The following is a 6,231-nucleotide window of genomic DNA, read 5'->3' as shown; positions in this document are numbered from 1 at the left end:
CGTGTGCTCTTCCGATCTGTTCAATCGTTTCGGTGTTATCCATTAGAATGCAAATGTCGGTAATTCCCGACCTTTCAGCATCCTCTTAACGATTGCGAATTTTGCAAAATGGCACAGGACTTATCTGTTCAGTTTTATCTGCTTTACCTGTCCACGAGGTCTGGTGCGGTTATTATATATGGGACACCCTGTATAGAGATTAAAAAAGGAGATAAAAACGGTATAAAATATCCAATTACAGTAGAGAATAAGTGTTCGCGCACATAAACTTAAGTTTGTATCTTGAGATAGTATCTTAAGGCGATTTTGACTAAAGTCCAATTAACTTAATCGTTAATTCGATCAACACAATTGCTTACAGTAAAAAAATTTCTATATTTCTCTAATTTTTATATATTTTTTTCCATGCGTCAAAAAGTTAATAATTCTATCTACGTTAACATAATAATACAGATGTTACTTAAAATAGAACATATAATATAAATAGGTCAAGTACATAACTTGATTATCTGCAATTATGATATTAAATTGGAGTTTGATTACATCACTCTTATCTACAAATTCTATCATTAAATCGTTGATGTTTCTTAATGAAAATCGAGGGAAATCATCATCTTATCGTGTATTTCTAATTTTCCATATTAAAAGCCTTCCGAGATATGTATACACATTTTATTTGCTCTTCACAGTTGAATTTCTTATAATTTTTTCTGTTTTTCTCTCTAATCTATGATTATATTGTACTTATTTATTTAAGTGCAGAAGGTATAATATAGCGCAATTATATAAAGACTAGGCTATTAATTTGTCGAATCAGCTTTAAATTAATTCAAGAAAGATTGCACAATCTCGAAATAATATTATTAGTTTCATTTCACAGTGGATTATTCTACCGATCATATTCTGTTACTAAAGACTCCTCTTATCGCTTCCTAATAGATTACATGAATTTTTGAAAGTATACGCAACTTTGCAGTACAGTAGTGTTTTCCTTATATAGAGATATAAGATTCGACTTGAAAATATTTGCAACAATAATCTAGAAACCAGTTATGGTTTCGCGATGATTCATTTACATAATTCTTATGCCCGATATCTTTATTCGATAAAGTTATCTTCCTGAGATAATTTTATGATTATAGATATGATTAGACTTTATAGAGGATACGATCGCTCGGTCGGATCACATATTTTCTATATCGTAATATAGAACTAGCTTGAACAGCAGATTATATAATATCGTTAAAAATAGTTAAAATGACGTTAATTAAAATAAATCAGAATGGATCGAAAAATGACTTTTAATAATCATCTGATATTATGATGGCTTGTTGTTCTGCTTGGGAGTGTACGCAAAGATAAGCATATTTTTTTCTAATTATACTAGAGAAAAAGGTAGAAATTAGAGAATAAATAGAAATAATAGAACTCTTACAATTATTGTAAAATAACAAATTAAAAAAAGAGCATATAAACAGGATGCATATAAATGTGGGATGCTGAATTAATAAATTAAAAGAAAATTTAATATAACGAAAAATTACATTACTCCACGAATTCATGTTAAAGAAAATAAAATTAATCAGAAATACATAACGAAATAAAATCTAGAAACATAGACGATGTTGGCGTGTGTATAATAATTTTATTATTATAATACAATATCCAGTGCCTCACAAACTACGCGCCGCAATTTTTTCGGTTTTAAAACACAGTTCTTATATATGAAGCCGAAATCTATGCACTGTAACGAATTAAATTGCCGAATTAAACGAACAAATTAAATTGAATACTTTTGCACACACTTTTGCACAAGCATCTGTATAAAGAATACCAATAAGAATAAAATTAATTATTGCCAAAGAGAAAAATCGGGTATTAAGCCAATATTGCGATATTTGACGATTATTGTTTGTTGTATTATTGAGTATTGTTGTATTATTTGTTTTTACGTCGAAACTTTGAGCGACATCCCTTAAGTAATAGCTGGGAGCGTACGGTATGTGCGAAACGAAAAGCTAGGAACTTTCGAATGCAGAAAATTTGCTCTATAACTCCTTTCGTGCTTAGTTTTAGAAAAAGCTCGTCATTCTCTTTCATGCGTTTTCGCAGCTGTGTACGCGTGATGCCATGTCTCGCTCACAAATTGAAAATAAATTGTCACCACTCCACGTGTGCGATGATTCCGGTTAAATTGCGCGTTTAGACAGCGGATAGCCGCTCAAGTCTAAGTAATCTTTAGTCACGAAAATAACATGCACGAAACGCGCGGCGCATTATCCAAGGACATCCACGTCGATGTTGCACGCTATGTACACGTGTATTGTATCCGGTTGCAGAAAGAAAGTGTGCACACGTAAATTCAGTACGAAAAGCTCTGTTGGAAGAGACACCGAATACATAAGCAAATTTTCAAAATTATATGTAACAAATAATTAAAAAAAAACTATCTATCACATTCGACCCCTTTATTTAAAATCGTCTTACGTACGAATCTCAAGGCGCTTATTTATTTCATTGATTGGATGGAATCTTAAGACTGCCCAGATTTAATATGATCTTGAATATAAGATTGGATGAATATAATTCATATTGTCGAGTATACCTTAATATCCAAAATTCCAAAGGATATATATAGTGAGGGGCAACAGTTCCGGAAACGGCTATAATTATTTAAAAAACTATTGGTTTTATGGAAAAATGTTTCAAACAAAAGTTGTAGGGTTTAAGAAAATTTATTAGTTGATATTTATTTGAGCTTTGAAAAATTGACCTTGAAAAGCGCAGTTAAGGTCAATATAAAAATCTTAAATGGAAACTCCTATCCTTCGTTACATATTCTAGTAGCTGACGTCGAGAGCTTTTCAAAACATGATAAAATTATTTTTCATTAAGTACTTTTTGAATTATAAGATTTGAAAGTTACAGGCTGCGTTCCGTCATCGTACGCTTTTGGCACTTACAACGCTCACGCAATCATTTTATCCTTGTTATTTATCAAATTAAACAAGGATAAATCATATACAGAACGCATAAGCAAAATGGAACGCAGCCACAATATCGCTGATATTAGCATTATCCAAGGTGTGTACCACATGGAGATTATCAAGTCGAATTTACCCCTTGTGTGTGTGATGTGTGTGGATATGTCACAGCAAAGATAAGAATTCCATAGTTTGTTACTGATCCCGTGGCATTTTTTTACTCCAATGTCAGCGATATTATAATTTTCGAGTCTTATAACTCGAAAAATACTTAATGAAAAATAACTTTATTATAATGTTTTGAAAAGCTCTCGATATCAATTAAAAGAATATGCAATAAAAAATAGGGTTTTCTATTTTAAGATTTTTATTGATCTTAATTGCGCTTTTTAAGATCAACCAAAGCTCAATTAAAAATCACCAGATAACGGATTTTCTCAAACTCTACAATTTCTGTTTGAAACATTTTTAGATGAAACCATGAATACTTTCCAAAATAACTGGCCATTCCGGAACTTTTTCCCCTGTCTATGTATGTTTTACAAAAATCTCTTCAAAATAAGAGATTAATAAAGATCGATTAAAGAGAATTTAATCTAAATAGTTAGGTTCAATTAGAATTTTTTTCATTTTTTTTTCTTTTTACGGCTCACGATCCCTAACGAGTTCGATAGATGATAAAACCAAACATAATGAGCAAACGTGTAAGTTGAATAAAGCGTTTTAATTTACAAGGTGCAAATATTTGTTACACATATATACAGAGTGTCCCATTTTATATTTGACAGTCAAATATTTGGAAATCGCGAGGTTTAAGAGAAAAATGTTTCAGACAAAAGTTGTAGGGTTTCGAAGGGTACATAAGATGATAACATTGGTTTGACCCTGAGTGGCGTCGTCAAAGTCAGGACAAGATCACTTTGAATTTTTTTAAATGGAATTCCCCATTTTTTATTACATATTCTTGTAGCACACCTCGAGAGCTTTCCAAAACACATAGATAAAATATTTTTATGAAATAAATCTTGAAAGTTATGAAGCTTGAAAGTTGGAGTACCGTCGACATTAGCATCATCCAAGGTGTCCGAACACTAGCTAAAACCTTTTAAATGTTGTTCAGAATCCAAAAATTGTATTTACAAAATTTTATAACAATTTTTTAATTTTATTAACTATTTTAAGATATTTTAAACAATTTAAAATTTTTAAAAGTATTTGTATGGTATTTTACTTAATTTTATATTTTTGTAGCAATGATAAAATTTTGTACACAATTTTAAAATTGTGTTAAATATTTTTGCATTTTTAAAACAAATTGCAAAATTGTTCAACATCTTTGACATTTTTAATACAGTTATGAGTTATTAAGAAAAATTTTTTAAAGCAATAATAAAAATTTGAAAATAATTGTAATATTGCTTACATAATTTTGACATTTGTTAAACTATTTTAATGTTCGTTAAACAATATTAACACTTTATAAAGATTCTTTATTATTTTTAAATAATAAATTTGCACATGTTTTCAACAATTTTTAAACTATTATAACAAATTCATCATGTATTTTACACATTTTTGACTAATTAATTAAATTAAATGCAAAGTAGAGTAATAAGAAACACGTTATGACACGATGCAAGTGTTTGAAGTGTCTCGCGCTAGTCTCTGCCGTGTCGACCCTGACCGCGCGAATTCCACGCGCGCCCATTTGGGAACTTCAATAGCTTACCGTTCAAATTCTATTCATCAGATCGCGTTTTGGTAAAAAACTTTTCGTCTTAGAATTTCACGGAGAATACGCTGGTACCTGGTAGTGGGTACGCCAGTTCTGGGGTACCTTGTATATATAATATATATAAGACCGTGATTGCAAAAATCGATTTTGTAACAATTTAATTTCGTCGGAAACTTTTAAAAAGTCTTTGTTTGCATTTAGTGACTCATTTGACGCAAATCTATCAGAATAATATATTAGAAATAAAATTGAAAAAAGATAATAGCGATAAATGCAACAATTATGTGATGTACGCGCGCGCGCGCGCGCGTGTGTGTGCGTGCGTGTGTGTGTGTGTGTGTGTGTGTGTGTGTGTGTGTGTGAGAGAGAGAGAGAGAGAGAGAGAGAGTTATTGAACTTATTAGCTTTCTCAGCTATTTCATATACATATGCAGTCACCAAATTAATTGTCCGGAACAATGCGTTTATCAATAATTTCTAAAAATTGAAGATAGAGCAATTTTGTCAAAAATTATCGTAACGAGATTTTTAAAAAAGCACAGCTTGAAATCTCCATTTTTCAAGTTAATGCTTTAGAAAACGATTAACTGACTTTCTTCGGAGTCGCATTGATACAAATGGAGACATGACAAATCGCAAAATTTTTTCCTAACTTTGCAATGTTCCACGGCCCGAAATAAAAATCGCACAAAAACGAGGTGTACAGTTTTCGAAAGAATGAATCTTTTTCTTTAATTTGCTTTTTTGTTGAGCGTTATACGATTTTTTTTACCGAGCTATTCAACATCAAAGCAAAAAAGGTCATTTTTTTGGATCGTGGAACTTTGCAAAGTTAGGAAAAAATTTTGCGATTTGTCATGTCTCCATTTGTATCAATGCGACTCCGAAGAAAGTCGGTTAATCGTTTTCTAAAGTATCAACTTGAAAAATGGAGATTTCAAGCTGTAAAATGCTTTTTTAAAAATCTTGTTACGATAATTTTTAACAAAAGTTGTTCTATCTTGAATTTTTAGAAATTATTATTATATTAACGCATTGTCCGAACAATTATAAGTTAGTTTGATAACTGTACATAATTACTATACATTATTTACTATATATACTTTCAACATTTTCTTAAACGAATCAATTCTTACACTGCTTTATCTCGGTTGGTAAAGAATTGTACATTTTTATTCCTTCGTAAAACAGATTTTTTTGCGTACTTCTATGTTCTACGGAATGTTAATTCCAACAATGTTTCCATCTTGTCTCGTTTGTCTATCACTTCCCATTATTTCTAATCTATTGCTTAACGCCATGTTGTTTAAAATTTTAAAAATAAATACACCCACGTTATAACATAATCGTTGTCTTACGGACATAAACTGCAGTGCCTGCAGTATGTGACTAACTTTGGTGTATCTATTGCATTGCAAAATAACTTGGTTTTGAGTTACCTGAAGTTTGCTCAATTGCGTTTCTTCCATTCCAACTATACAGGGTGTCCCGTAACGCTTAAGATCGGAAGAG

At 30.9% G+C, this 6,231-nt stretch overlaps 1 protein-coding gene across 1 annotated transcript in view; it reads left to right on the top strand.

Annotated features, from left to right (window-relative positions):
• The window catches only part of LOC105451443 (phospholipase DDHD1-like), a 23,846-nt gene that overhangs the window by 3,482 nt on the left and 14,133 nt on the right, over positions 1-6,231 (top strand). The window lies entirely within an intron of this gene.

Source organism: Wasmannia auropunctata, unplaced genomic scaffold (assembly GCF_000956235.1).
Source record: "Wasmannia auropunctata unplaced genomic scaffold, wasmannia.A_1.0 LD336051.1, whole genome shotgun sequence".
Taxonomy (NCBI): domain Eukaryota; kingdom Metazoa; phylum Arthropoda; class Insecta; order Hymenoptera; family Formicidae; genus Wasmannia; species Wasmannia auropunctata.
The sequence above is the reverse complement of the archived record's forward strand: the minus strand, read 5'-3'. Positions and strand labels throughout refer to the sequence as shown.